Source organism: Pseudorasbora parva, chromosome 10 (assembly GCF_024679245.1).
Source record: "Pseudorasbora parva isolate DD20220531a chromosome 10, ASM2467924v1, whole genome shotgun sequence".
Lineage (NCBI taxonomy): Eukaryota > Metazoa > Chordata > Actinopteri > Cypriniformes > Gobionidae > Pseudorasbora > Pseudorasbora parva.
The window spans coordinates 43,575,689-43,584,379 of NC_090181.1; the positions used below are offsets into that span (position 1 = coordinate 43,575,689).

At 41.3% G+C, this 8,691-nt stretch overlaps 1 pseudogene; it reads left to right on the plus strand.

The window, feature by feature from the left end:
• Window positions 1–8,279: 8,279 nt before the first annotated feature.
• LOC137091706 (5S ribosomal RNA) lies at window positions 8,280–8,396 on the plus strand (annotated as a pseudogene).
• The last annotated feature ends 295 nt before the right edge of the window (window positions 8,397–8,691 follow it).

Consider the following 8,691-nt stretch of genomic DNA (forward strand, 5'->3'; position numbering starts at 1 on the left):
TACAGAGTGTGTGAGACGTGAGAGAAAACACCCCTCAAATGAGTCCTACTTTAACTGCTCCTGTAAATAATGCATTTGCTCTCCGATTGAGGGAAGAATAAAGAGAGGGATAAATACCTATAATGCCATGCTCCCTGATGTGTCTGCCAGCAGAGATGAGAGGATGTGCTCACATTCAATGTTACATTAGAGCTGCATATACGAACACGTATGGCATTTAAATAGATAGAAAAAAGACGCTGTCATAAAGGAAAATATGAGCTATGATAAAAGAGAAAAAATCAGAAGACCTTTAAAATATAAAACAGCCAAGGCTTTCTGTGTTCCTCTTAATCTTTTTTACTTACTTTATGCTATTTTTTCCTCTACCCGGATTCTGCAAAATACAGGAAGGATGGTGGAATGTTGTGACAGTGCATTAATATTATTTTATGATTATTACCATTATTATTTATTTATTTGATGCAAACAAAATATGTTAAGAATTTAACAATTCATATGTTTGTGAATTGCAATGGTTTTGCTGTTGTGTGCAGTCATCGAGGACATCACAGAAGACACAATAAAAAAATCTAAATAAAGAAAAATTAAAATATGCATTTATTTTTTTATTGTATTACGTCGTAATTCCCAGATTTATCTCGTCACATTTAATTCAAGTTGTTGTAGTTGTTTTAAGATTAACGGTGCACATTATTATAGTACAGTTCTCTGTCTGCATGATCAGTCTTGCCACATTCCTCCTCATGAAACATTCAAATTCATTTCATTTCATTTAATAAAACTATTTAGTTAATTACATCAAATTCCATGCATTAGATATAGCAGCTGATGGGAGTGGTTAGGTCATCTTTGTTAAAAGATTTAGTGCATTTGAAGACTTTTAGCTTGGTTGCAGGTATGTGTGAGAATCAGGAGTAGCAGATTCAACATTCCTCAACAGTGGCTGACTGACTTGCCCTTGTGGAGACAAGATGGATGTCTTCCCAAGGTTTTTTTTGTTGTTGTTGTGTGTAATAGCACATCAGGAGATGAGGGCAGAGCGGAGGCTGTTTACAGGCCCAACACTGCTTTCAGAAGCTGTGAGTCTGAACTCTAGCTTAATGAGAAGAAGGAGGAAACAAATAGACTGAAAAGCCTTAAAAAAAATAGAAAATTCTGTTCAAAAACTTTCTTAGAGAGGGTTAGAATTAAAAATATTTGCCTTTTATTTTGTCAACTAACCAAGAGGCTGCAGTGAATGTGTTACTCTTGGTATAAAACATTTAATTATTTTTATTCCTGAACAAATAATTAAAGGAACTCGATAAAGCCATCCAACAACAGAAAGTATTGATATCAAATAATGAAAAAAGGAATAGGCTATATATAGTAACTACAATAAGGTTTTATTAGCTACATTAGTTAACATAAACTAAGAATGAACTGCAGTTCCACAGCATTTATTATTCTCTGTTGCTGATAATTTCAACATTTACTAATACTTTATAAAAATCAAAAGTTGTATTTGTTAACATTAGTTAATGCACCTTCAGCTAACATGAACAAACAATGAACAGCTGGATTTTTAGTAACACAAATTAACAAAAACAGTAACAAATGTTTTGCTCATGGTTGTTCATGTTAGTTAATACATTAACTAATGTTAATAAATGAAACCTTATTGGAAAGTGTTACTGAATTTATTTTGAACTGTATAGAGAGCCAGATGCAAAGCTTTTTATATCTTATATGGAGAAAACCTAGACTGGGTAAACCCAGCCCGATCTGCCAGCGATTTGATTACACCCTGTAGCTCAGGCTTAGCCTGACAAGCCAGACCCACATCTGGGAACTCACCGTTGACAGAGCTCTGTCCGTGAAGGAGGATAAAAGGTTGTCTTTCAAACTCCCTCTGCACGCGAAAGGATAGCACAACAACCAACCAGAGCAACGAAGGAGAAGCAGAGCTAGTTGATAGATTAAACTCAGAACACATCTTCCCTTTTTAAGAATGACTTCAGTGCCGTTTTTTGTTCTTTTCTCAGAGAAAAGCTTAACTCCAAGTCTTCCAGAGTCACGGCCAAAGCTGATTCGAAAGACCGCCGTTTGCCAGCTTCTGTGTTTACTAGAAGCACGCAAGCGCAACTCGGCCGTCATAATGTTAAGCCCCGCCCACAGACTCTATACACGATGTGATTGGCCTGCCCAGAGTTTGCTTTTTCTAGCTCTCAAGTCTATGGAGAGTTGCTAGACGACACTCGCTACGAATTAGATTTGTTGCTGATAGGGTGCGTCTAGATTTCTAGGCTTGCTCAGGCTAGAAACCTGTACATATTTCTACAAATTTGTGGGGAGCAATCACAAACCGGCTATCCACCTGGCGTGCTATTGGCGGGTTTAACACAAAGATGAATCGAGAAGTGATGGATCAATGGTCTGATTGGTTAAAGGACTATTCGATTGGATACAGAGTCATTTGAACTATGGCCATTGATCACACCTCTTGTGCAGTAAAAATACAGAGCAGACTCTTTAGACCAATGTTCAGTCTTAAAAGACTGAGCTTGGTCTGGTGATAGCCAGACAAGAGAAAACCCTCAGTCTTACAAAAATACATTGTATGGTACACTATATTATATGTTATATGTGTGTATAATTACATTATACAGTAATACTGTGAAATATAATTACAATTTAAATAACTGTGACTACACACCAATCAGGCATACAATTATGACCACTGAAATATGAAATGAATAATACTGATGATCTCTTCATCACGGCTCCTATTAGTGGGTGGGATTATTAGACAGAAAATTAACATTTGTCCTCAAAGTTGATGTGTTAGAAGCAGGAGAAATGGGCAAGCATAAGGATTTGAGCGAGTTTGACAAGGGCCAAATTGTGATGGCTAGACGACTGGGTCAGAGCATCTCCAAAACTGCAGCTCTTGTGGGCTGTTCCCGGTCTGCAGTGGTCAGTATCTATCAAAAGTGCTCCAAGGAAGGAACAGTGGAGAACTGGCCACAGGGTCATGGGCGGCCAAGGCTCATTGATGCACGTGGGGAGCGAAGGCTGGCCCGTCTGTATCAAACAGACGAGCTACTGGAGCTCAAACTGCTCCAGAAGTTAATGCTGGTTCTGATAGAAAGGTGTCAGAATACACAGAGCATCTCAGTTTGATGCGTATGACCAGTCAGGGTGCCCATGCTGACCGCTGACCCCGCCGAAAGCACCAACAGTGGCACGTGAGCATCAGAACTGGACCACGGAGCAATGGAAGAAGGTGGCCTGGTCTGATTAATCACGTTTTCTTTTACATCACGTGGATGGCTGGGTGTGTGTGTGTTGCTTACCTGGGGAACACATGGCACCAGGATGCACTATGGGAAAAGGCGAGCCGGCGGAGGCAGTGTGATGCTTTAGGCAATGTTCTGCTGGGAAACCTTGGGTCCTCTATCCATGTGGATGTTACTTTGACATGCTCCACATACCGAAGCATTGCTGAGACCATGTTCAGCCGTTCATGGAAACGGTATCCTGATGGCTGTGGCTCTTCCAGCAGGATAATGCTCCTGACACAAAGCACAAATGCTTCAGGAATGGTTTGAGGAGCACAACAACGAGTTTGAGGCGTTGACTTGGCCTCCAAATTCCCCAGATCTCAATCCAATCGAGCGTCTGTGGGATGAGCTGAACAAACAAGTCCGATCCATGGAGGCCCCTCCTTGCAACTTACAGAACTTACTGCTGCTAATATCTTAGTGCCCCAGCACACCTTCAGGGGTCTAGTGGAGTCCATGCCTCGACGGGTCAGGGCTGTTTTGCCAGTAAAAGCGAGACAAACACAATATTAGGTCATAATGTTTTGCCTTATCGGTGTATTGTGAAGTGTAATTTATTCCTGTAATCAAATCTGAATTTATCATCATTACTCCAGTCTTCAGTGTCACATGATCCTTCAGAAATCATTCTAATATGATAACTGGATGCTTAAGAAACATTGTCAGTGTTGAAAACTGTTGTGCCGCAGAAGTTTCTGCAAGAAGTAGACCTAATGCTTTGTGAAGCTAGTTGATAATCATTATCAACATCAAGCAAGTTGATAAATTAGCACAAGTATGTATGGAAAGGTTGTGCAAAATAAATCTGTCTGTTTTAGATTGCCATGTTCTTCGGGTGGCCTGTGTTTGTTTGTTTGCTCTGATGCAGCTGAGTAAACAAACAGCATTTTGCAGGCTCTCAGCATCGTCCAATTAAAGCGTTTCATCAGCCAGAACAGGAAAATGGATGGTTGCAGTAGATGGGTGTAACAGCCTGGATTCTCCATGCACACAGCGCTGTTAGATACTTTCATGTTTTGAAGGACTGCATTTTGCACCATACTCACATTCAGCTGAAGGAAGGGGAAAATACATGATTTTAGTGAAAACAAATAATCAGCCCTATTCTACCATCTTATAAATGTACTGTGGGCTGATGTTGCCACTCAAATGTTGAATAGCCAGAACCCCCAGTGTGTCCTTAAAACGGCCGCAGCGCTGGGATGTGTGGCACGCCTCAGTGACCCCTGCCTCGCAGCAGGCCACAGCATCTGCTGAAGGCAGCCCTCTAATGAACCCCAGCTCCACACAGACACTCACAAGGGCAGTCAAAGCCACGCCAGTTTCTTTCCTCTGCCTCTCATTTACTGACAGCCAGGGGTGCTGCCCGTCCTGGAGAAAACCTCATCATGCAGTCAAACAAATCAAGGGATTTGGCAGCCAATGCAATGTCTGTTGATCACACTTCACAAAATGTAAACTATATTATTGCCCAGATCTTTATAAAGTTGGATACATAAGATTAGGCCTTTCCAACTTGATCTGCATACATGCAGTACACTCACATAAGGTGATATCGTATATATGATATAGCAAATCTCAGCTGCGTGATTCTTTATATCAAAGCAAAATGTAAATTGTTTTAACACACAGCACTTCAAATAATATATACTGTAGGTAGCTATATGCACTCTGAAAATTGCTAGATAAAAAAAAACAACCCAAGTTGGGTTGAAAATGGAAAAACCCAGCAATTGGGTTGTTTTAACCCAGAGATTGGGTTGTTTTAAAGGGGTGCTGAATTGAGAAATCAACTTTCCCTTGAGCTTTTGATATATAAAAGGTCATGGTAATATAAGAATATCCTGTAAGTTTCAAAGCTGAAAAACGTCCTTGTTAGTCAAAGAAAAGCTTTTATAGACATCAAGCCCAGAAAACGATCGTGAGCTTAATCCTTGACGTCATCGACTGACGAAACACGCCTCTAGAAAATAATAAGCATGGGAAATTCAGTAGCCCCGCTCACCGACTCATCCAATCACACTAACCAGCAGGAATAAACACGTTGAAGAAGATAGCAAGATATTGCGGCGCTATTCCTGGTTGTGGAAGAACACAGTCGCTGCATAAGCTTCCTTCGGATCCTAATATTAGGAATGAGTGGTTGAACTTTATTTTGAATGAAGTTCCAGCTCACGTGGGGAAGACCGTATGTGTTTACTTCATTTCACTACGGGATCCTTTGTAAACAAATCTCACAATGCTATTCTTCTATATTGGATCCGATAGGAATGGTGCAACACACCGATGTGAGTAAAACTTGTTTTTGTATGTAATAGTATTGCATTGTTATAGATCGTTTTGCTGATGTGTGCGTGTCTAACAGAGCATACTTTAGCATGCTGGACTCAGACACGTACGGGCCAGGGCTCGCAAAGCTGTGAAGCGGTGCTGTGTGTTTTCCAGACAGGCAACCAAAACCTAAGCCTGTTGGCAGGCGGATTAATCTCATAATATTCCTTTCGTGTTCGGCTGTTATCTCTCTATTGATATTTAAAAGGCGTGCTCGTGCACGTGTATGTGTGCGTGCGGTTCGTGCTTATATCGACCAATTGTGCGGGCTATGTAATACAAAAACAATAGTCCAATCAGTCCAATCAGTCGCAGTTGGATGAGAAATAAATCCTTGTGTTTGTTTGATAAAGACGTATTTGAATCATTCCGGTTGCTGCTTTCAAAACACATTTAAGCAAACATTTAACCCGACCACTGGGTTAAAGCAACCCATTCACAGGGTTAAATCAAACTAATCTTTAATCTAGTGCTGTAACTCAACTAAAAAATGTAACTAATTAATCACACTTTTTTTTTCTGTAACTAAACACGTTATTCGTTTTTTTAATACTGAAGACTGAAAACTACCTTGCTAGGCCAATAACAGCTTTTATTGACAGCAGGTCCAGCAAATGACAAGTTTTTCAAAGTGGGGATCTATGACGTCAAAGGGAGGCAAGCACCGCCTACTTCATCACTGCCTGCTTAGCCCCCGCCCACTGATTCGCGCATGACATGAAGCAATAGAATAGGTAGCCTAAAGTAACATAGGCCTAGTGTTAAACCAGATCGAGCTGCCAAGCAATAAACATGCCATTGAGGATTACAAAATAATACCTGGGCTCGACGGTATTGCAACATGTAAGTAACTGTGTTCATTCTAATGCCTGATCTGAAATGTAATGGTACGATGAAACATTTTACATCTTGCCTCACATTCAACCATTCATACACCGACGACGATGTCAGCCATGCAAGGCGCCATCCAGCTCGTCGGGAGCAGCTGGGGTTAGGTGTCTTGCTCATGGACACCTCGACACATTGTCAGGTGGAACCAGGGATCGAACCACCAACCTTCTGGTTTGTAGACAATCTACATGAACCACTGAGCCACTGCTGCCCCTACGTGTAATGATTCATGGACAGTCAGATGTTCTTTGTCTGTGTGTCAGTAAATCAAACAGTGACTAAACATCAGCTTGCGTTGTTTCTCTTAGTAGGATGAAATTAATCTGTTATTTAACAGTGATTCAGTTCTATAAAGAAAGCGGTCTAAAAGGAAAGCTCCCTTTGTAATTGTTGGAGCAGCACACACTGCAGCTGTCAGTCAAACAGCGTGAGTTATCAGTGACGTGTTTATCAGTGACTCTCATTTTATTCAACAAATCTCTCTATATCACATTTGCACTGTTAGTTATGATGAAAGCATTTGTTATAGTGCAGAAACTGAGTTGCAAAGACGAGAGCACTGCATTCATGTGCTCAACATGTCTGTGATTGGCTACAGTGTTCATCTCTGCAACCTTTCCGTATATATGCCATAGATCTAAATGTAATAAAACACTTTTCAAATGGAAAGACGTTAGCCAATCACAGTAGTGGGCATTTACACTGAACTCCCACAGCAGACACGCCACTTAAAACCCAGCGTTCAGAGCAGAGGCTAAAATTAGGGTAGGAAAAATGCCTCTTATTTATAAATTATAAAACATTTGGATGTAAAAAGCATTCTAACATTATAAGTGCACCCCAGGAAACATCATAAAACAGTATCATAAAGCAGTGCATGACCCTTTTATATTTGTTCAAGCACCAAAGAGAACTGGGTTTTGGCACACGTCATTTGTGGTGTGCGTCTTGTGCGTCGTGTGTGTGTGTGCGTGTGTGTGTCAAGGTAGGAAGCCATTCACACCCAAATCTAATGTTAACTTCACTTCCTGTCTCCTGAGACCTTCATTTGATCAGGTTTTGAAGGCAGTATGGGACCCTTAACTGACTTTGAAATCCCACAATCCTGTGCTTTCCATTCGGTGACAGTTGAGCCAGAAAAAAAAGATGCCGTACAAAAGTTGTGTTTTCTGATCAGTTTGTGTGTATAAATATAATTTCGAGCAAGAAATTACTAATATTTGTTTAGTTCTCACCAAATCTCTCTCTATTTAGCTGTATATTCCGCTTCCTCAGAAGTCTGTCCGAAATCAGTTTCGTGAGGTGCCTTCATGCACAAACGCTGACGCCGATTATGCCTAATAAACCGACAATGAACATGGTCATGTAAACGCTGTAACCCATTTCCATTTTATGAGTAAGGTCATAAACGGCGTGAGCATAAACCGGTCAGGACAGGTCGTTTTTTGCCTCTTACCCTGATTTCGTGCTGCATGTAAACACATTAACCTGCTTTCTGTCGGCTTATTGAAGTGTGCATGTGTGATAGGTGACAAAAACGCAAACTTAGAGCAGATTTAAACACATCCAGACAGAGCGAGCGTTTAACATGAAATAAGGACATATATCACAAACGCAGACTCTTTTAAGACCCAGAAAACTGTAAAGATGTGTTCTCATCTCAGTCAGCAGAAGTAGAAGAGGTTCAGTCAAAATGCTGCATCTGGAACTGATTTAACAGTTGCATCTTTAACTAGCAGCCATATCACCCTGTAGCCCAAGACTGGTTTCCCACTGAAGCTAAGCAGGGCTGAGCCTGGTCAGTACCTGGATGGGAGACCAAATGGGAAAACCAGGTAGCTGCTGGTAGAGGTGTTAGTGAGGCCAGCAGGGGGTGCTCACCCTGTGGTCTGTGTGGGTTCTAACACCCCAGTATAGTGATGCGGACACTATACTGACAAAGAGCACCGTCTTTCGGATGAGACGTTAAACCAGGATGTCTTTCGATAAAGAGTAGGGGTGTAACCCCGGCATCCTGGCCACATTTGCCCATTGGCCCCTGTCCATCATGGCCTCCTAATCTTCCCCCTATCCTGATTGGCTTCATCACTCGGTCTCCTCTCCACCAATCAGCTGGTGTGTTGTGAGCGTTCTGGCGCAATAT